Source organism: Myotis lucifugus, unplaced genomic scaffold (genome assembly GCF_000147115.1).
Source record: "Myotis lucifugus unplaced genomic scaffold, Myoluc2.0 scaffold_175, whole genome shotgun sequence".
NCBI lineage: Eukaryota > Metazoa > Chordata > Mammalia > Chiroptera > Vespertilionidae > Myotis > Myotis lucifugus.
In genome coordinates, this window is record NW_005871223.1 from 1,269,322 (window position 1) to 1,292,961 (window position 23,640).

The 23,640-nt window shown below is 36.6% G+C and overlaps 1 protein-coding gene across 12 annotated transcripts in view; it reads right to left on the minus strand.

Moving 5' to 3' along the window:
- Positions 1 to 23,640, minus strand: part of USP25 (ubiquitin specific peptidase 25) — a 149,327-nt gene that overhangs the window by 92,567 nt on the left and 33,120 nt on the right. For 11 of the 12 annotated variants that reach the window (XM_023760181.1, XM_023760186.1, XM_023760191.1 and 8 more), the window contains 2 exons: positions 16,510 to 16,672; positions 8,808 to 8,894 (listed from right to left, as the gene is read on the minus strand). The gene's annotated coding sequence lies outside the window, so the exon portion shown is untranslated. Of the gene's footprint in view, positions 1 to 1,235; positions 1,255 to 8,807; positions 8,895 to 16,509; positions 16,673 to 23,640 lie in introns of those variants that run through there. The other variant, XM_023760182.1, reaches the window with a different exon arrangement.

Genomic DNA, 23,640 nt, shown 5'->3' on the forward strand with positions numbered 1-23,640 from the left:
ATGTTAGTGAAATACTTTATGGCAACAAAAGTAGTTCTTATACAGTTAGCTCCTGCAGTAACAAATTTCCAAATGACTTACAATGTTGAGCATATTTTCATGTGCATATCTGCATCTTATTTGGTGAAGTATATGTTCACATATTTTTCCAATACAGTAATAGGCTACTTGTCTTATTATTGACTTGTACAAGTTCTGTGTATAACCTAAATAAAATTCCTTTATGTGATACATGTTTTGCTAATATTTTCTTCCACTTTGTGGCTTGCCTTTTCTTTTTGTATACATTTTTCAAAGATTACAAGTCTTTAATCTTAATGAAGTCTAATTTATCAATTTTAACAGATAAAACTTATTATGCTATTTAAATATTAGAAAAGTTTTCCAAGTTTGCAGAGTTGGAGTTCTCAGCATTATAAAACTGTAGGGGTGTGTGCATAATTACTTTCACACTAATATAAACAATATAGAAACAGCTGCTCCCAGAATGCATTAAAAAAGGAATTCTAAGAAATAGGTGTAAGGGAATAAAACTGATTCCAAATATTTGATCCAAAACTATAGAGTAATCACAAAGAGCATTGTCTGACATAAAAATGCTAAGTTATGGGAAACATACATTTTATTTAAGGATAATAAATTTTTTATCTATGATAAACATTAAATGCAAAAATTTTAAATCAGATATAAAACTGATCCATGATTTTTCTGTGGTACTTCCTATTCCCCTACAATTGTCCTATATAAATAAGTTTTAAAAGTGTAAATACTACAAATTTTAATCCACAAAATAATTTCCATAAATATCCTCAATTTCCTGAGATCAATTTCTTCATTTATCACTATATCTAAAGTCAGTGCAGTGTTTTGAGACACTCCTTGCGAAGTCACAAAGATAAAATAACTGACTTTTGAAAATTAAGTGGAATTCTGCTAAAAAAGCATATTAAGAAAATACTTTAATATAATGATATATTTTTCTCTTAGACAATTCCTATGACTTTTTAAATTTCAAGTGGCAAAACCATAAATTATGTTAAAAGCAGCTACTGTATTTGGCTAAATTATGAAAATACCACCACATATAAAAACTATTCAAATATTGGTCTCTTTTTTCAAACACATTTATCAAGGTATAACTGGTATCAACTGTGCTGTATAGTATAAAGTGTACAATTTTTTGAGCTTCAGTCATATATATTCACGAAAGCATCACCACAATCAAGATAACGTACCTATCCATCATGCCCCAAAGGTTCTTCATCCCTCATTCCTCTTCCTAATCATCCCAGGCAAACATGGTCCCTTTTCTAGAAATTTATATAAATCAAATCATACACTATGTACTTGTTTTAGTCTGGTTTCTTATAATAGGCATAATTATTTTGAGCTTCATTCATGACTGTGCATATTAATAATAATTCATTCCATTTTATTGCTCAGTGGTCTTCCATTGTGTAGATATATCACATTTATTTATCCATTAACCTGTTCTAGCTTCTGTGGATATTACTACACATATCTTTGTGTGAACATATGCTTTCATTTCTTTTGAGTAAAAACCCAGAGGGAAGAGCTAGATTGTGTAGGTGTTTTTAAGAAAAAACCAAACTGTTTTCCAAAGGCATCGCACTATTTTATATTCCCACTGGCAGTATAATGACAGTTCTAGGTCCACATTCTACAACACTTACATATGTGTTATATTTTTAACTTTAGTTCTTCTTGTGGGTATACAGCACCTTTAGTTTCATTTTGCATTTTCCAAATGTTGAGCATTTTTTCATGTGCATATATCTACATATATTATTTGGTGAAGTATATATTCAAGTATTTTTCCCAGTATAATAATAGGTTACTTTTATTATTAACTTGTACAAGTTCTGAAGACATTCTAGATACAATTCCTTTTTGTGATACATGTTTTGCTAATATTTTCTTCTAGTCTGTAGCTTGCCTTTTCTTTTTTATATAATTTTCAAAGATTACAAGTTTTTAATTTTAATAGTCTAATTTATCAATTTTTTCTTTTATGATTTGTGCCTTTTTGTTATCTTACTTAAGACATCTTTTAAACTCAAGACACTAAATTTTTCTTATGTTTTCTTCAATAATTTTTATATATAGTTCTTGCTTTTAGTTCTATAATCCATTATATTTTTTTCATACACATGTTCCCCACACTATCTAGAGTGTTCCTATGAAGCTTTTCCTAAGCCAAAATGTGTAGTGAACAGTATCCTCTGCTTTCTGAAAGTTCAACTTATGCCAGTTCAGTTTTACGAAAGACCTACATTATTGCTGGAACAACTTTTTTTCATAAAAGCAAAAATTCCTCTATGGATTTCTAAAGCAAGATACCTGTATAATATAGTATTCTGTAAGAACTGAGGATTATTCTTCTGCCTATGACACTGTAAGTTTAAGATTTTTCTTTGCCCACTGAATTGTTTTGGCAACACTGACTAAAATCAATTCACCTGAGATATGTAGGTCTATTTCTTGACTCTATTATGCTTCACTGGTCTATATGACCAGTGTTTTTGCCAATAGCAGAGTTTCTTGATCATTGTAGCCTGATAATTACTCCTCCAACACTATCTTTCTTTTTAAAATTGTTATAGCCATTCTACATATTTTGATTTTCCATATAAATTTTAGAATCAGTTTGTCAATCCTATAAAAAAACCCTCTTGGGATTATGATGGGGATTGCAGTGAATAAACAGATTAAATCAAGAACAAGTGACACCTTAATAATATTGAACCCCCTGATCCATGAACATGATATGTATCTTTTTATTTCTCTAATTTCTCTCAGTAATATTCTATAGTTTTTCATATATATCTTTTGTTCATTTTACCCCTAAAAGTACATATTTTCTGCTATTGTATATAAGTATTTCAAAATTTAAATTCCCAATTGTGTATGGCAAGTATTTAGAAATATAATTGATTTTCGTATGTTTGCTTTGTATCATGTAACCTTGCTCATCATTTCTTGTTCCTAAGCATTATTTTTGGAGAATACTTGAGATTCTCTACAGAGACAAGTCATAAACATGCAAAAAAACAGCTTTATTTTCCAATCTACATGCTTATTTCCCTTTCTTGCTTTACAGCACTACTTAAAAACTCCAGTCTAATGTTTAATAGAAGTAGTGAGGGTTGACATCCTTGCTTTGCTCTCATCTTTGGGGAAAAGCATTTGGTCTTCTGCCATTAAGTATTATATTAGTTTAATATTTTTCATAAATGAGCTTTATCAGGATAAGAAAGTTTCTTTTTATCCCTAGTTTTGAGAGATTTTGCAATAAATAAATGTTAGCTTTCTGCCAAACCCTTTTTTTTCATCTACTAAGACAATCATATGGTTTTCTTCCATAGTCTCTGTTAATGTGGTGAATTATACTGATTTTTGAACATATAACCAATCTTGTAGTCCTGGGTAAACCCCACCTGTCAATAAGGTACTATCCTTTATACATACCACAGAATTCAATTTGCCAAAATCTGCTACAACTTTTATTTCTACATTCATGAGAAATACTCGTCTGTAGTTTTCTTTTGTTTGAATAACTTTTTGTACTTTTGGTTTCAGGAAAATCCTACGCTCATAAGTGAGTTGGGAAGTTTTATCTCTTCTTCAATTTTATGGAAAAGTATTTAGAGAACTGGCATTATTTCTTTCTTAAATAATTAGTATAACTCACCAGTGAACGATTTTGTTGTTAAATTTTTGGTGGCTGTTCAACTATTATTTTTAAAAATTCATTTTTTAATGTAATATAGGGATACTCAGATTATCTATCTTTTTATCAGTGAGCTTCAATAGCTTGTGTGTTTTAAGATATTTATCTGTTTATAATATACCACTATTCTCTTTAATTATCCATAGAATATGTACTGATATGCCCTTTATTCTTTATATTGATAATTTGTTTCTTCCTTCTTTTCTCTTACTCAGTCTACGTAGTTCATCAATTTTACCAATCTTCTTAAAAAGCAGCTTTTAATTCCATTAATTTTCTCTATTATTTTCCTGATTTCTGTTTCATTGATTTATTCTCTTATCTTCATTATTCCTTGTCTTCTGCTTTCAAATTAATTGCCTTTCCCCACCAAGTTCTTGATGTGTAAATTGTTGTCATTAATTTGAAACCACTCTTATTTACCAATAAGATGTTTAATTCATATATTTTCTACTTACCATTACTTTTGTTTTTAGCTGCATCCCTCTAATTTTAATATGTAAGGTTTTATTTTTATCTGGTTCAAAGTATTCTGAACTATCCCTTTGTCCTTTGGGTTAAAGGCATATTATTTAATTTCCAACTATCAGGGAGATTTTCTGGATATCTTTTTGTTAACTTCTAACTTAATTTCATTATAGTTAAAACACATACTTTTTATGCTTTGAATCCTCTAAAATATACAAAGACTTGTAAATCCAGTCTCTATTACCTCATCATGGTTAAAGACAGAAATTCCAGAATGGCTCTTTTATTTTCTTAAATCAAGACTTTAAGTAATATCTACACTAATAAAAGAGAAACATGGTAATTAGCGTACGACCGCTACCCTTCCCATTGGCTAATCAGCATATCCTTATGCAAATTAACTGTCAGCCAAGATGGCGGCCGGCAGCCATGCACTGAAGCGAGCAGGGAGGCTTGCTTGCTCCAGTGATGGCGGACACCAACGTTCCCCGCCTCAGTTGCCGGACTCTCAGCTGCAACTCTAAGCAACTATGTTGCAAATATAGAAGCTAAACAAAACCCTAGAACCCGGTTTTCAGTCAGCCAGGCTACAGCCAGCCAGACCGCAACATTGTATCAAATACAGAAGGTAAAGGCCAGAAACCTGCTTTCAGCAGCGAGGCCTCGGAGCTAAAGCTGGCCCAGAATAGAAAAAAAGAAAAAGAAAAAAGGAGCGGCTGGGAGCTTCAGTCACCCGCCAGCCGGAAAACGGCCCTCAGCCCCTCAGCCAGACTGGCCAGGCACCCCAGTGGGGACCCCCACTCTGATCCAGGACACCCTTCAGGGCAAACCAGCCGGCCCCCACCCGTGCACCAGGCCTCTATCCTATATAGTAAAAGGGTAATATGCCTCCCGGCACCGGATCAGCGGAGCAGCAAGGCTCCCGGCATGCGGATCAGCGTGACAGGGGGCAGCGCCCAAACCCCCTGATCGCCCTGCGGCTCTGTGAGTGACAGGGGGCGGGGTCACAACCTCCCTATCCGCCCTGCTCTGTTCGTGACAGGGAAAGGCGCCCCAACCCCCTGATCAGCCCTGCTCTATGCCTGATATGGGGGAGCTCCCCAACCCCCTGATCGCCCTGCGGCTCTGTGTGTGACAGGGGGGAGCTCCCCAACCCCCTGATCGCCCTGTGGCTCTGTGTGTGACAGGGGGCGGGGCCACAACCTCCCTATCTGCCCTGCTCTGTTCATGACAGGGGAAGGCGCCCCAACCCCCTGATCAGCCCTGCTCTGTGCCTGATAGGGGGGAGCTCCCCAATCTCCTGATCGCCCTGCGGCTCTGTGTTTGACAGGGTGCGGCGCCCAACCCCCTGATTGGCCCTGCTCTGTGTGTGACAGGGTACGGCACCCCAACCCCCCCCCCCACCAAGGGCCCTGCTCTGTGTGTGACAGGGTAGAGCCATAACCTCTCCATAGGCCCTGCCCTGAGTGTGACAGTGGTGGTGCCCCAACCCCATGATCGGCCCTACTCTGTTGATGATAGAGGGCGGCGCCCCAACCCCCCTCCATGTGCCTTGCTCTGTGTGTGACAGGGTAGAGCCATAACCTCCCCATTGGCCCTGCCCTGAGTGTGACAGGGTGCAGTGCCCCACCCCCTGATCCGCCCTGCTCTGTGTGTGACAGGGGGCGGTGCCACAACTCCCCTATCGGCCCTACTCTGTGAGTGACAGGGGGGAGCTCCTCAACCCCCTGATGGGCCCTGCTCTGTTCGTGACAGGGGGGAGCTCCCCAACCCCCTGATCGACTCTGCTCTGTGTGTGACAGGGTACGGAGCCCCAACCCCCCTGATGGGCCCTGCTCTGTGAGTGACAGAGGGCAGCGCCCAAACCCCCTGATCGCCCCTGCTCTGTGAGTGACAGGGGGCAGCCGCCCAAAACCCTGATCGGCCCTGCTTCTGTGCATGACAGGGGGCGGCGCCCAACTCCCCAATCGGCCCTGCTCTGAGCCTGACCAGGGGCTGCACCTAGGGATTGGGCGTGCCCTCTGCCACCCGGGAGCAGACCTAAGCCAGCAGGTCGTTATCTCCCGAGGGGTCCCAGACTGCGAGAGAGGGCACAGGCGGGGCTGGGGTACCGCCCCTCCCCCCCCGAGTGCACAAATTTTTGTGCACCGGGCCTCTAGTCCTATATAAAAGCATAGTATGCAAATTGTCCCCTCAACAGGGAGTTCATCTGGGAGTTCGACTAGGGGGCGAAGCCAGGGGGGGAAGGGAGGGAGTACCTAGCTCGCAGCCAGCAGCTGCTAGGGACCCTACCAGTGCATGAATTTTGTGCACTGGGCCTCTAGTAACCTTATGATTAATAAAACTTTAGCTATTTATATAAAGATTTCTAAGTGTTATGAGCTTATGCATCTTTGTGTTGCAATTGTTAACATATGCTTTGCCCTCAGTTTGTAACTTCTTAGGCCAATGACAGTTCGTGTGAAGGTGGGTAGGGATGAGATGTTTACAGTGAGAATCTATCTTTAAATTTCTGGTACTTCACAGTTCTACTACACATTAAAATCTGAACAGTACAAATAAATAAGAATGTATAAAATTAGTTTCAACTGCTAGAAACAATAACCAAGTCTACCAAAAATACAAACTGATTTCAAAGACTCCATTTCTTTTTCTCACTTCAATATGTATGATTTTTGGCAACCTCTAAGTGCTGATAAATATACCCTGCTCAGCAGTTTAAGCAAATAGCATCTCTGTGCTTTGATTTAAGTGATCACAGGGTATGCTATATCTTAACACAGTTTTCAAACTCAGTAGCAGCAAGCATGAGCTACACATAAATGCATTATTAAATAATAAGTGATAAAAGTTACACTGACACCCTTTTAAAAACCTGCGTCTTTTATAACCTAACTGAATGTAGCACCAATCAGAGGTTAGTTAACTACCTATAAATCCCACATATTTGCTTTATAGATGTCGATATAGAATGTATTGCTGTCACCATGCCAAATTAAAGAATACCTCATTTGTGGAACAATCTTTTACAAAATTCTGCGGTATTCTTCTAAATAAGTGTCTTTTCTGAATGGAAGTAGAAGTTCTTTTTATATCTTAAGCTAAAGGAACACCTGGATATGCTGACCCTTCCCCTGCAAGAAATAAATCTTTCTAGAAAGATGCTGAAGACTTGGTTCATGTATTTCTCTAGCATTTAGTTGAACATTCTCACAACCCCCAAACTAGCTCTGGTATGTAAGCATGGATATCACAATTGTCTATTATGCAAGATTAGAAAAGTAACTTATTTGAGTCAACACTATGAAGAATAAAAGTTAAAACTCTGTAAAGCACTAAAATCTAGGAACATAAAAGGAAATGTCAAGATACATATGAAAATGTAACTGGAAGTAATAATTTTAAATAATGTTAAGTAAATTATAAATACACTCCAATGGACACATTGGAAGAGAGGACTGTTCAAATTAGCAAATTGTGATAAAGGGCAGCAGTAATCCCAAACTTTCATGTGAACATTGTGACGACTCAAGGGGTTTGTTTAGCTTCTCTGGAGGTATGAGGAGTTATCAGATGACCTTAGTTCCCTTTTGAAAATGGCTTGTTTATCAGCCTGACACTTTATAATCTAAAGATTATAGACTGAAAAACTGGTTATAAATCAAGCTATATTCCCATTAGCTTGCATTATAAACGTTTCATATGTTTGTAGGAAAAGCAGTTTTCAAAATTATACACTAAAAGAAAAACGTAACTGAATAATTCATCATTACTACTAATAACGGGTCACACAAAGTTCAACACTTTAATGAAAACTAGTTCCCTTTAGGGCTACAATGTGTTTATGAGAAGATCACCGAAGACCTACACTCAAGCATATTATCTCCATAATTAATTTTTGCCCAGTAAGTATGAATTTCTGCATGCAAATCAGTCCTATATTTTGAAAAGCTACTATGAATAATACAAAGCTAACAGTTGACACCTGGTACTTGCTATGTACTAGAAGCCCTTTACATGTTTTATATTATTTAATTCTCACAGTACTTGATAAAATAACTGCCATTATTATTTACACTTTTCAGATAAGTAAACTGAACAGAGACAGATCAGATAAGATGATCTGTCTTGCGTTAGCTCCACAGTAGAACCAGGCAACCTGGTCCTCGTATCTGTGCTTTTACATTATACTGCCTACCAAAATAGATTTGCATTGCAAAACAGCCAGTGCAAAAGTAAGCTTTTAAAGGGATGATCTACAGAAAAAACTTTTGATTTCAACAGAATTTTTCAGGAGATAAGGAAAGTTCTTGAATTGTACATTGCAGCCTATAAAGTTTACTGAAATTGGACAGTCCAAAAGAAAAAGCAATTAGTAAACTTACACAAAAAATTGGAATAATACTGCCACACAGGTGAAGAAAAATTCATATTCACAATACACTGACAAAGAACTGAAAGTTACTGTAGTAGAGAATGAAATTAATGAGTTGACATTCAAATTTGACACTGGTTCAAGATTTGATGAGAGGCAAATGCCCCCAAAATAAACACAAATTAAAAATTAAGAACCTCTGCTTAATTTTACCTTTTGATTTCGAGGTAAATCTTGAGCATTTGACGGAGGCTTGTAATTCAGAACTAATCTTCTAAATTCCAAAAGATTAAATAATGACTGAAAAAGAAGAACAATTTAAGAAACATAAGGAAAAATTCTATTAACAGAACAGTAAAAATAGAATGTGTTTCAGAGGTTTATTTTTGACAACTGTGCACTTCATCACAGAATTATTGCAATTGGTGCAAGAAGGCCTATTATTCCCCTGAGAAAAAGTCAAATTACTTATATTTGGACATGCTGTTCTTGATCATTAACAATTATTTATAATACTGAAAAGTTAAAATTATACATGGACAACTCAAACATACATACTATATATTAAAAGCTCTCTTTGTTTATGTTACACTGTGCCTAATATGTAGTTTCCTCAAAATAAAAGGTATACAAAAGCAAAGTCTAGAACAGTGGTTCTCAACCTTCCTAATGCCACAACCCTTTAATACAGTTCCTCATGTTGTGTGAGCCCCAATTTCATTGTTACAAATTGAACACAATTAAAGCATAGTGATTACTCACAAAAACAATATGTAATTATATATGTGTTTTCCAATGGTCTTAGGCGACCCCTGTGAAAGGGTCGTTCTACCCCCAAAGGGGTCGCGACCCACAGGCTGAGAACCGCTGGTCTAGAACTTTTTAAACATATTATGTTTACTATAAGTTATCTAGAGGTATTAATTCTATAAAAATATAGTACAGGTAAATTTATGGGTCAGATGCCTGGTGATGGAGACACAAAAAGAAATTACATATTATCTCTATGCTCAAGGAGACACATAACCTAGAAGGAAGATAAATAATTGTAACAATATAAATGTGACTCTAAGATATAGCAGTATTCTTCACAGAGTATAATGAGAGCTATATAAACTATAGCTTATAATCCACAGTCATCATAATAAACATTTGTTTAAAAAATGAAATGAAATACAATGTAAAATCTCAGAGCATATTCATACACAGTAAATTCACCACAGAGTACTGTTTGTAAAGTTTCATTGTAGATTTTGTACATGCATGTATACGTGTAAAGTGTTTTACAAAGTAGAATGTACTCCTTTCTGTGAGTATGTTTATAAAGTTTGAAAGTCACTGTACAGGAGATGATAATGTAATAAATCTAAGTAAAGACAAGTTACCAACTTGTTAAAAGATAAAGGAGACACCACAAATCAATAAGAAAACAAAGGGGTTTTTTTTTATAGTTGGCTGTAGAGAAAAGTGGCCCACTGTAGTAGTTTTAGATATATAAATATACATTTGGGTTAAAGACATAAATATGAAAGGTGAAACCATAAATCTACTAATAGAAACTGTTGGAAAACAATTTATCTTGTGATCTAGAAATATTTCTTAACTAAACAATATGCACATATGAGATAATTCACTTATGCATCCATTCAACAAATGTTTATGGAGCATCCACCCACTGCATGCCAGATACAAAGAAAGATAGGCAGCAAAGACTAAAATGTGTCAACTGTCTGCCCTTGTGGAGATTGCAATCTTGTGATGGCAGGTTAAAACAATGAGAAGTAGACATTATAAATCAGAAATAATGTGAATACAGTATTAGTAGACCAAGATCAAACTTGAGGGGAAAAGAAGCAATTAAAAGCTACAGGAAAAAGAGTTACGAGAAAGACAAATTAAGAATAGTAAGGGAAGTAGCGTATGAGATCACAGAAGAAAACAGAGAAAGCAAGCGCTTTCAAATACAGCTAAGTATCAGAATAACTGCGGAGCTTGAAAAAAATACCTTACCAGGGGCTTCTCAACAAAGATATAAAGTACCACAGAAGATTCTCCAGTACACCACAGAATCACAGGCAAATTTCAAGAACAAGATTAGCAACATTCTCAAAGGGTGCCACATTCCAGTAAGGTAAGGGCAGGAAAATACCATATTTCTCCATGTATAAGACGCCCCCCACTTTTCCAACCCAAAATTAAGAAATCAATATTTTAAACATTTTTCTGGTTTTCCTCTTAAGGCCTTCTTTTTTGGCATCTTAAGGAGTTGTTCTTCCTGTTTTCTCCACTGTCTGATCATACACTCAGTGGGAGGAGGTCCAAATTGTCTCTCTGCAACTCTATTTCTTTTCTTTTTTTTTTTTTTTAAATATATTTTATTGATTTTTTACAGAGAGGAAGGGAGAGAGATAGAGAGTTAGAAACATCGATGAGAGAGAAACATCGATCAGCCGCCTCCTGCACATCTCCTATTGGGGATGTGCCCGCAACCCAGGTACATGCCCTTGCCCGGAATCGAACCTGGGACCCTTCAGTCCGCAGGCCGACGCTCTATCCACTGAGCCAAACCGGTTTCGGCTGCAACTCTATTTCCATGCTCTTTTGCACAGCTGGTTACATTCACTTTGAATTTTGCAGAGTCAGACAATCGCTTACTGGTATTTATCTTTTTATTTTTTTTGACATCTTTATGGGCTCAGTTCCTGTTGCACCTGTGCACTCTCCACCTCCATGTCCAATTATACGGCAGCAGCTGACGTCAGTAACAGTAAGGCTCATGATTAGAGGAAGCCTGTTTGACAAGGTATGGGCAGCTACACACCCCTGTTGCTCCCTCCTCGGCTGACTTCTGTGTATAAGACACCCCTTGATTTTCAGTCTAACGATTTTAGAAAAAAAAAATAATATCTTATACATGAAAAAATACAGTAACTTTTGGATTTGGCATTTGGGAAGTCACTTTTCAGTAGAACAGTACAAAAATAGCAGCAATGAATACTGCTAGAAATGGGATATAAGTAAGGGAGACAAAATATAGACTGTTCTTATGAAGAATTTAAATAGGAAAGAGAATACTGATAAATGAAAAGAATCCCAATCCTGCTTCTGGGCTCTGAGCTCCCACTGGAGAACTATGCCCTTCTCCCTGAAAAGACAGAAGCATCTTCTCTGGTGTGGATCTGCTGCTGATGAGTTATTTCAGCTTCTGTTTGACTGAAATGGTTTTCTTTTCATTTTGGTAAGATTTTTGCTAGTTATAGAATTCTAGATGGCCAGTTAGTTTCTCTAGCACCCATATTTTTGTTCCTTTATGAAAGGTGATGTATCTTTTCCATCTGGCTACTTCTAATCCATTATGTTTCTGTTTTATTATGATGTGCCTTGGTGTAGAGTTCTTTGTTTCTATGACTTGGTTTCTATTGTGTCCTAAATCTGTTGCTTGGGAATTGTTGTCTCTTCACAAATACTGCTTTTTCCCTATCCCTTTTTCCTCTCCCTCTGGAACCACAAATGGACTGTACTAGTGCTATTCACCATGTTCCCACCCACCACGTGCAAATTCCTCTCATCTGTGTTTCAAGGCTTTAGTCTCAAAGTATCCTTCAGCCCAACTGTCCAGTTTACTAATTCTCTTCAGTGTGTCTAATATGCTGCTAATATCAGCCATTGATGATGACAAAATAACAAAAGGACATATAACCTGTCTATAACAGAGATACTGAGGAGAAGCAAGATACATTTTCCTAGGGGGATTTAAAAAAAAAAAGAATGGTATCTATACTAATAAAAGGGTAATATGCTAATTAGACCGAATGTCTTCTGGACAACCATTCGGACATCCTTCCTGACAAAGCTGGACCCAGGCGAAGCCACCCACCCCGCGGTCCTGGGCGCCAGCACCTGCAGCCGGTAGACGGAGAAGCCACCTGCCCCGCGGTCCCAGGCGCCTGCAGCTGCGGCCCATGGGAAGCCGCCCACCCATGGTCCCCTGCAGCTGCGGCCGATCCAGGTGAAGCTGGCCCGGGTCCCGGGTGCCTGCGGCTGGCTGGAGGAGGGAATCCTGGGTCCCGGGTACAGGGCTGAGGCAGAGGCGGTTAGGGGCGATCCGGCCAGCACGGGAGCAGTTAGGGGAAATCCAGCCAGCAGGGGAGCAGTTAGGGGTGATCCAGCAGGCAGGCAGAAGTGGTTAGGGCCAATCCGGCAGGCAGGCAGAGGAGTTAGGGGTGATCAGGCAGGTGAGCAGTTAGGAGCCAGCAGTCCCGGATTGTGAGAGGCATGTCCAAATGCCTGTTTAGTGATGGCAGTCGGACATCCCTCATGGGGTTCTCGATTGAAGAGGATGCAGGCCAAGCTGAGGGACACCCCCCATGCACGAATTTCGTGCACCAGACCTCTAGTATCATATAAATTTCAAGGTAAGGTAGGAATTGAAAGCTGATGGCATGATTAAAAGATAACTTCTGTATATAGAGCAATTAAATCCCTATGTCAGTGATGGCGAACTTATGACACACGTGTCAGAGGTGACACGTGAACTCATTTTTTTGGTTGATTTTTCTTTGTTAAATGGCATTTAAATATATAAAATAAATATCAAAAATATAAGTCTTTGTTTTACTATGGTTGCAAATACCAAAAAATTTCTATATGTGACACGGCACCAGAGTTAAGTTAGGGTTTTTCAAAATGCTGACACACCAAGCTCAAAAGGTTCGCCATCACTGCCCTATGTCCATCCAGACAACAACTATCTCCTTCTTTGGAATATAAGAAATTTAGTCTTTGAATATTATTGACTTAACTGACTCAGGTTCAGAAAAATCAGTCATATTGTGTATAAGGATAGAAAAATAGCATGAGATTCAGAGCTATAAATACATAGGAATAGTAAGTAAAAACATGCAATCCCAACTGATTCTCCCCCAGTCCCAGAAGGCTAGCGACCATGCTTACAACACACTGATTCAGAATCCAGTCTGGTTTTGAGGTGAGAAATCTTCTGTGGTAAAGCACTCAACAAAAATTGAGCTAATATGTTTGAGCATATAGAACATATAACTGATAGACGATAACAGAGATGTTGGAGCATCTGGAAACTATTGAGAATAGGTATATAAATCGAAAATAGGCAGAAAATAGGCAGAAAAACAAGTGGCAGCTCCAAGAAAACAAGGGTTACAGAGAGGCAAGTCCTAGTGAATCACTGCAGCATTCACAAAGCCATGGGAATTCAGACTCTTACTACTAGCTTCTTTTTTTTAGCTTGAGCTACCACTATGCTAGTGGATGGAAGAAATGGTGATTCTAGACAAGTGAAATGAAAGTGCTAGAAGGCATGGCATGTCATTTATAAAAATGAAGATAATAGGAGAAAAAGCTAGAACTGGTTGTAGTTGCCACAGGACTATTATCAGGGAGGTTTAGGGCAGATTACCGCTATGAAATTCTTGGTTTTCTCATTGAACTATGTATTTGGGTTCTTTGAGGAAAAGTAAAGAGACATGAACAAGTGATGTGAATAAACATGTTAAATTATATACTGAATTTTTTTGAAAACCTGCAGCATCTTTTCAATCCCATACATCATTAGGGTGATAGAAGCTTCATAAGTCTTCAATTCTACCATAATTTATATTTGCCCCTTTTTGGTTCCTTTATTCACTCATTCAATGATTACATAAGGAGCTCCTTCAAGGTGTCAGACTGTACAAAATAATCTAGAAGATGTGCTCTCTGCCCTCAGGATGTTTGCATTTTAGTCAACCAGGAACTACATGATATATGAGTATGGTGAAATGAAAAGCTACTTAGAACAGGATAGACTTTAAAATTACAGTAAAAAACAAAACTTGAAATAATCTTTAGACAAAGTTCTCTTTTCATCCACAATTTCCCAAAAGCTAAAGCTTAATGTTTTACTATACTGCCCAAAATCAGTACCTTAATACTTCATTATAACTCAACTTTTTCAAGGTTAGCTGTTACTTCTAGGTGTCTCAATTTCTCCAAAATAATAATAATAAATAATAATCCCAAGTGTCCTATACTTGCCTATGTTAGGAGTGTGGTAAAGCCATGTTACCAGTTAAGCAGCAGAAAAATTTAAAATTAGTAAAATTACTTCAACTTTGTTAAAAAGGACAAATAATATTTTTATTCCTTTCCTCATCCCAACTAAAGAAACTCCAAAAATTTGAGATGTAAAGGAAAAGCTAAGGTCAGCAAACACCACTTAAAGTAGAAATAGATGAACAATTCTTCCACATTTGAACTAAGATACTGAGAGAAGTTTATCCTATGAAAACAAAGAGTGGTTATCCTCAAATCTATTAATATTAAATTAATTATCATTTCAGTGGGGCTTTCTTACAGTATGGTGTAGAGAAATAAAGAGCGCCTATTCTAAATAATAAATATTGATTATTTGAAAGTTTTTTCTTTCTTCTTCCAGTTTTTTAAGAGAAGCTTCTAATCAATGCACCTCATTTATTGGCCATAATAGTGCAGAAATAACATTTACTTGTCTAAATTATGGCAGCAAAGCATATTCATGAACACTCAGAGCACAGCCTTAAAACTATGCTCCATATTTTAAAATGTCCAAATTATTTAAATTAGACAGTGAAAGGTAAAAGCCTTACTAACAGTGCTAGTAAAGTAAAGCAAATAGTCTGTTCTAAGAGACTATAAAATAGCAAATAAAATTGTAGATACTGTTGGCATGTGAGTATATAATGCATAATCAAGGCTAGGAACAAGGGTATTACTGTTACTCCAGGTATTCCTTAACATTTTAATGGCCTGGAAAACAAAGTAGCATATTAGTTACTAACTAACATACACCATAGTATATTATAAAGAGTGAGACATAAATACAGAAAACTAAAGGAAATCAAATTGTATCGCATTATGTGCCAGAAGCAAAAGATGGGGGTTTGGGGGAGTAAAAAAATACACCACTGAAGTAGAAAAAAAGTTAAAAGTACATATTAATTGCCTAGAAAACACAATTAAAATCCTAGAGAAAATGTTAAAACTAGTTACTTGCTTTAACATGAAACATCAGGAACATGAAATAAATAAGCTACAATTCAACTGTATTAGGAAAATAAACACAAAATATTAATGAATTTTCTTAAAGGGTAATAAAAATTAAGAAAATGTTATTATTCATAGATTATTTCATTTATGGAGATTCTTCAAGGTTTTGAAATCTGAGAGATAATGTTATCAATGTCTGAGAATGGTAAAGAATTGACAATAGTCATATGATATAAAAATTAAAGCAAACTATTCAAGATTAAGAAGAGGATGGATATCTATGCATACAAACATTTTTCATTTTAGAATAAGGGGCTCAGGAAACATTTCACTAAGGACTTTTCAAGTTAGAAAAAAATGTTTTAAAATCTATACCCTCCTCAAATAAATATAATGCCCTATTTCATTAAAATAGTGTCTAAAAGACTATGATTCTATGAAAAACATTTTCTAGTATATACAAGTAAATCTGATCTAATGGACATACACAAATAAAAACTAGTTCTGGTTTCATATCTTGGTTACATCTTTCCTAAAATTGCAGGGAAATACATTCAGAAATATTTTCTTTCCACTCTGACAATAATTCCTAACAGCAGGGAGGGAGAAGAAATTAGTTTCAAATAATAAATTAATTCAAAATAATCCCAAAGAAGGCACAGGTAATGCTCTCCCATTAAAACTCCATCCTGGGACTGAGGAACAGAGGAGGTTGAGGAACGTTGCAATCTCCACACTAGTTCATTAGACAGAAAATCACATTAAAGCCTTGCCTGAAGTTCTGTTTCAAGTACACAACTTAAAAGAAACCCAAGTCCAACCCACTCTCCACTGCTATCATGCCCAGCAAATAAGATCTGCATAATATCCTTACCTGAATAACAGCACTAAACCAGCAAGTGTTGCCAACATTCTTTAGTCCAACAGGAGCTCTGTCCTGCCTTTTTCTATCATAAGGGTTTCGAGAATCCCTCCACACTTCTGTAGGTGTCCTCTTTAAACATGCTTTGTTTTCTGCTATGCTGGCTTCAAGAACTCTTAAGCAATGGGAGAAAATAGTAAAAAAAAAACAAAAACAAAAAAAAACCAGTTATAATTCAGTGCTGTACTCTAGGAAATAGCATAAATTAAAGATTTTAATTACATAATCTCTAGATAATGTATTTGGGGAAGTACTACTTAGGGCTATCTTTAATCAAGCAGAGGTTAGTGTTCTTTAAAAACATAGCAGTGGTAAAGAATCAAGACATGCAGCCTGTTTTCTAAGAAACAGTAAATTTCAAATATAATGTTTTAAATAGAAAATATGTTAAATTATGTTTCAACAAATTAAAGGCTTAGTGGCAGGACTATAGAAAGGACTGAGATAAGTTTTTGAGAAATCACTGCATTAAAGTACATATTTACAATGTAACAAAATGACTAGTTTTTATAACAATTACTTTGAATCATCAGGAAAACAGTAAAAACTACAAATGCACTTTTCACCTCTGACCATTAATTTGCTTTTCTATAAAAAAATGTTAAGGTAAGTGCTAGGGTTCCTTTCAGTTCTAGAGATCTGACTCTATGACAGCCAAATAAAGGAAAAGAATACTTATGTATTCACTTCTTCACCCAAAAGTTTGCCTATGGAAAATTCAAGTGAAATAAATATCTATGTATCAGAATAATAAAATATGAACCTCTTCAAAATAAGCTCACCTACAGAATATCTTAAACATACCTAAACATGGCAAGAGCAATGGTACTTTGCTCTTGCAACAACATGCTGGGAAACCCTAGTTCCCACATATGAACTAACAAGCATAATGCCTGCTCAAGACATGCATTACTATTCCAAATAAGCATAAATAATATTCAGTTCTCTTATCCTATTTTGTTCATTACAAAAACCTCAGCAAGAATGAGCTTTTCTAACTTTTTGAGTTCACCATCTTTATCCTAAAGATTTTACTCTATCAGATTAATTTCAAAATAATATAGTTATATTCCTTAATTGTAGGGGAAAAAGAAATGATTACTCCAACAGCATTATTAACAACATGATATTAGATACAATGTAGTACGATTCCAAGTTATTACTTAAAATAACTTATGTGAATATAGAATAAAATTTTTATTTGGTAATAGGTTTTAAAAAGCAGGTAACAACATATTTTAAAATATGAAGAGCAACATAAACTCACATCTTTAAAAATAAACAGTTCACACCTCTGTCACTATTACAAGTGATCAAACATTTGCAGCACACTTTGCCTAATAATCACCTTTTGATTGCAACCTAGGCTACTAGAGGCTTTTTCTCAAACTATTTACCAATAAAAGGTACCATAACTCCTTGGAAGGTATTTTAGCATACCTTCCAAGGAGAGATAAAAAGTCAAAGAGCCAACTGAGACTTCCTACTGTTCAAGTTGGACAGGTGAGCACACTATAGCACAATAACAACAATCAACTGGAACAAACTGAATTTGTACAAGGTAACTAATTTATAATCAACAGAGAAAAGTTAATGCATAGCATACAAAACATAAATATGACACAAAAGACTGCTGCACATAAGAAGATATATTGAATTTTTACTGACTTATAAATGGGAGTGATTTCTTTTGAAAATATTTTCTTTGTAATGCATATGTATATTTAGAAGTATAAATAAAGAAAACTTATTTCTATCTTGGTAATTAGAAATGAATGAACTAATAAAAGATGCAATGAGTTCTGGGAAAACTCGTAGCAATACCTCACACAGGAAAGAAGAAATTAGCACCAGTGGTCACATATAAGCGACTGGAGAGGCACCTAGCAACTGTACGTGTCCTTGTTGATATGTACAATAACCACTTAAAGAGAGGATCCTAGAGTTTATTTTTAAAGCATAAGCTAGTAAAAAGTCTAGGAGAATTACACTCAATCCTAAATCTAATGGGTGAGCCTCTACCATTATACATTTTTAATGACTAATTACAATAAAATACTAGTAAGAAACGATCCCTTCTTGATAATGCCAACAGACCAGATCACATTTATCATAATGACTAGGCAATGAGTTACACAGACATTACTTATGGGAAACTTGAGAATACCTAATATCTAAAAAATACACCTAATCTACAAAAAATTAAAATCCATGTATGTCACAAAATAAAAAAATGAGATTCAGCCTCAAGACCAGACTGAGTAAAATTAGGTTTCATGTTCCCCATAAGTGTCAACAACCCAACCCAAATTTACATCTAGACTGCACTGAGATAATGCTATTCTTCTTATTCCACATCTGGTTAAGATTATTAAAACCCAGGGAGGTTTTTGTTTTTTAATGTTTCCATATAGCAATTCCCTCACCCTCCTCTGCTGCCCATCTTCCACCAAAAAAATACACCTCTTCATTTGTATGTGTTCATACAAATAGTGTAATGTAAATACTACCTTAATGTAATTAGATAATGAAAGCTTTTTAGTTCCTTTGCCTACTCTCTCCCCTGACAGGACTTGGGGGAATGGACTGCCTCAAATGTACTTTCTAGGGCAAAAGCAGCTTGCCTGTGCTATTTGTATTATTACTCCACAGAGAAAGTTGGAAGGGAAAGATACCATCTCCCCAGCATTCCTATATACCTTTCATTACAGAATAAAATTAGATACAAACTGTAATAACTGATTTGGGCTCAAGAGAGATACATGCCCATTGCTTTTCAAAGTTGCCTAAGATATAAAAACAAAGCAAAAGCCCAACCTGTAGCCCAAAGACTACTCTATTCCCAAACCTGTATTCCTTTCTCTAATCCAGTACTGGCATATCAAACATAAACTTTCTATAAAACCAAATTCCTAGACTCACAAAGTAAAGCCAGTGGTACTACACAGGCTTTAAAGTTTAAAGTATGCAACAGCTGCATTCCAAGTATTATGGTTGCCAGTAGAGACAGAAGGGAGGGAGAGGGTAGACAAAACACAACAACAAAACAAATTTGCAAATTTCAAATAGCTCAGAAATAGCTAGACCAAAATGTAACATGACAAAAGGCAACCCCTAGAGCCAGAAATCAAAACCCAACCCCCACTACACTTCACAGGCTTTCTTATCTTCCCAACACTGGTCATGACCATGGCAACCAGTAATACAAACAGATAAAAAGATGCTGTGTCTTCTCTTCCACACATCACAATGAATGTTTAAAGCATCTACGTATGGTAAATGTTCATCTTCCCATTAAAAATTCGTGGTACTGATTGTGGGTCATTATTTTTGCTTGTTTTCTTTTTTTCGTATTGTTATTTAAATTGCATTATAGCAGTAATGTTAAAAACAACCCATTTAGATCATCTAAGTCCACTTTGAGGAAATAGGCATTTCATTTAAGCTGTACACTAAAAAAAAAAGGGGGGGGGGAGGGAGGGAGGAAGGGAGGGAGAGAAGAGGGAGGGAGAAATCATTATATTCATTTCCTTAAAAAAAAAATCATTGGTATTTTATTGGGATCACACTAAACCTAAGTCAACTTAAGGAGATATTACTCATTAATCTGTCTCAATGACATCTCTATATATATAAAAGCCAAGTGACCGAAAGGACAGAATGACAGAATAACCGGAATGACCAGTCACTATGACGTGCACTGCAGTGGCCAACTGGCCCCCACAATCTCCCACAGCCCCTCTCCCGGGCCAGCCCTGCTGGCCAATCACCTATGGCCCCTCTCCCACACCAGCTCAGCCCTGACTGGCCCCCATCGGGGCAGGCAGGCCGGACCCCACCCGTGCACGAATTTGTGCACTGGGCCTCTAATATAATATTCTTCTTGGTAATTCTTGCACATTTTTATTAAACTTATTCCTAGTCTTTAATAGTTTTGTGTTATAGATGATAGCTTTTTAAAATTTCACCTTCTCATTCATTCTTATATGTAGAAATCTAATTTCTGTATATTGATCCGCAATTAACATAGCTAAATACTTTTTTTCTTGGTAAGAATAGTTTATTGAGATAATAAAGACATAAAAATCTTAAATATGTAAATCAGTGACATTTTTTACATATGTGCATAACCATGTGACTAACACTCAGATCAGGATATAGAAATTTCCATTATTCCAGAATATTCCCTCATGCCCGTTTTAGCCAGCAGTGTCTCCTCCATCTCCCAGAGTCACCATTCTGACTTCTAAATTAGATTGCAATTATTATTCTATGTCAAGTTTCTTTCACTCAACATGTTGCTTTGGCGATTCCTGCACATTCTTTCAAGTACCAGAAAAATGTTTTCCATTATGTTGTTCAGAATTCCACTGAGTGAACATCCACCACTGTTTCCTATTCTGCTCTTATGAATACTTGTGGGTTTGTTTTTTTTTTTTTTACAGTTTTTATTACCAATAAAGCTACTATGCATTCCTTTCTCAAGGGTCTATACCTAAGAGTGCAAATGCTAAGTCCTAGCATCATATATACTGAAATTCATTAGAAATTCCCAGTTTTCCAAAGTGGTTATATCATTACACATTTCTACCAACAGTGTATGACAGTTCTTCCAGCATGTCAAACTCACGGCAGGATTGATATGTTTGCTATCCATGTTCACCAACACTTGGTATTATCAATCTTTTTAATTTCAGCCATTGTGATGCAGCCTGCACCACCCAGACAGTCACCACTGCTGCAATCTATCATCATACCCAACATGGCAACATGTCCACAATCATAATTAGTACAAATTAAGGGACTCTGTTTCTGACACTGAGCCTACCACTATGTCAGACATAAAACTCCTGCCAAAAGTTGATCTGTTTCTCTCACGGTGAGTTGTGACTCCCACTTTTGGCAGACTGACCAAATTGGACATTTGATCACTTCCCCCTCCACTCCCTCTGACTTGTCTTAAGACTATCAGTGGTACCTCGAGTTGCTGACACTTTTTCTAGTTAGATTATTGCTGTTCATGTCTGTTCAGCCACCTCTGGCCACACCTTGTGGCCCTTGAAACTAATGTTTCATATTTTCAACTTTTATAAACTATTTATAATCTGTACTGGTGTACCTTTTATCATAAAAATCACTCAAAAATAGAATGACAGTGAAAATATTTGATGGATCTTCCATACTCCCTACCATCCATGGGCATGTGGTATTGTTGAGCCTTAAAAGTATCCTCACAAATCAATCTTAAAAAATTTGTAATTGCCTCTCTCACTTATCCTGTTCCACACACCTTCTTAAGGCAGTTCCCCCTCCCAGCCGCTTCCTAAGTCGTAACCAGGATGAAGAGGGTGGGAGTTATAGAGGTCTATTTTAAAAATTCAGAATTCCACCCTAACAATTCCTGGACATGATGTTTTTTTCATTCCCCTAATGACAACTCTATGGTGTCCTGATTGGTAAACCCTCCAGGTGGCTTCCAAACTTAAATTCAGTTGAGACACCTGGATTTTTTTATTCTGCCAGGAACTATAGACAACACAAATCATCCAGTTCCTATACAGTGGTCCATATTGGCCAAAATCAGAGGCATAATTGTCCCCTGTAATTTTATAAAAATGCCTTTGTTCCTTTTGTACCTGGCTTTCTGAATGAAAGGTGGGGTGCAACTAGTAAGTTATTAGAAAAAAGAAGAACTTATAACCACAGGAATGGGATGCACTGATTTTGTAGCAATGGAGGCAGTCCAAGCACCCACATCTAGGGTGTGGGAGGCATGGGAATAGGAGAGACAGTAACAACCCCTGCTTTCAGAACTGCCTCTGGAGCCCTCATCACAAAGAGAAATCCCATGGTGAGACCACCCCACACTGTCTCACCCAGTACAGGATTCTGGCAGCTGTATTTCCATTCACTAGACATTATTTTATTATTTTCATATGTCTGTGTCAATTTGTGTCATTTGTCACTTTCATTGTCACTATTTTTAGAATAATTCCACCTTTTTCTCTAAGTACTTTTAAGATTTTCTCAATCTTAAGTGCTCTGGACTTTCATTATAATGAATTTAAGTGGTTTCTTTTCCTTTTCATGATTGGGATTTGTTGGGCTTTATGAAATAACAGGTTTTCTCTTCACTTCTAAAAAATTCTCAGTGACCACATCTTTAAATTTTGTCTCTGACCCACTCTCTCCTCTCCTACAATATCAATTAATGTACGTTAGACCTATTCAGTTTATTTTCCATATCTTGCAACTTTTTCCCATCTTTTTAGCTGACTGTTACAGGTTGGATACTTTCTTCTTATATATCTTCCAGTCTAGCTATTTGTAATCTGTTATTAAATCTGTGTTGTATTTTTTAAAATATTTTAATTTTCATTTCCAAAAGATATTTCAATTCTTTTTCAAATGTGTTATGTCATATTTTCAAGCATTTCCTTTAAAAACTTAGCCACAGGACATCCTATCTAATAAAGAGGCAATATGCAAATTGACCATCACTCCAACACACAAGATGGCCACCCTCATGTGCTTCCCAACATGTAAAACATTAAATTTGACAGAAATTTATTCCAGTTAATAATTTACTCAACCCTAGAATTCCACATGAAATCACTATCTTTTATGTGACCAACTTACTCCCAAAGCAGGTAAACTAAAAGGGTTGCTGAGTTTAATCAAGGAGATTAAATAGCGAATGTCAAATAAAATAAAAGAAAATGCCAAATTAAGTTCTCTCTCTCTCTCTCTCTCTCTCTCTCTCTCTCTCTCTCTTTCTGATTTTTTAAAATTAAATTATTTTAGAAAATATGGGCAACTAAATGTATATTTCCCAGAGCTTCTCAAACTTCAGCATGGATAAGAATCACTAGGGGAACTTGTTAAAACACAGATTCCTGGGTCCCTCTCACAAAGATTCTAAGTGTGACTGCGTGAGTACGCAGAGGAAGGGTCCAGAATTTGCATTTCCAACAAGGTCCCTGGTGACACAAATGGCCAATTGGAACCGTTAGAGGTCTTCTTTCCCAGTTTAAGTTGCCTGGGTCCCTAGATAACTTGGCACTAACTTTGGCTAATCAGTTT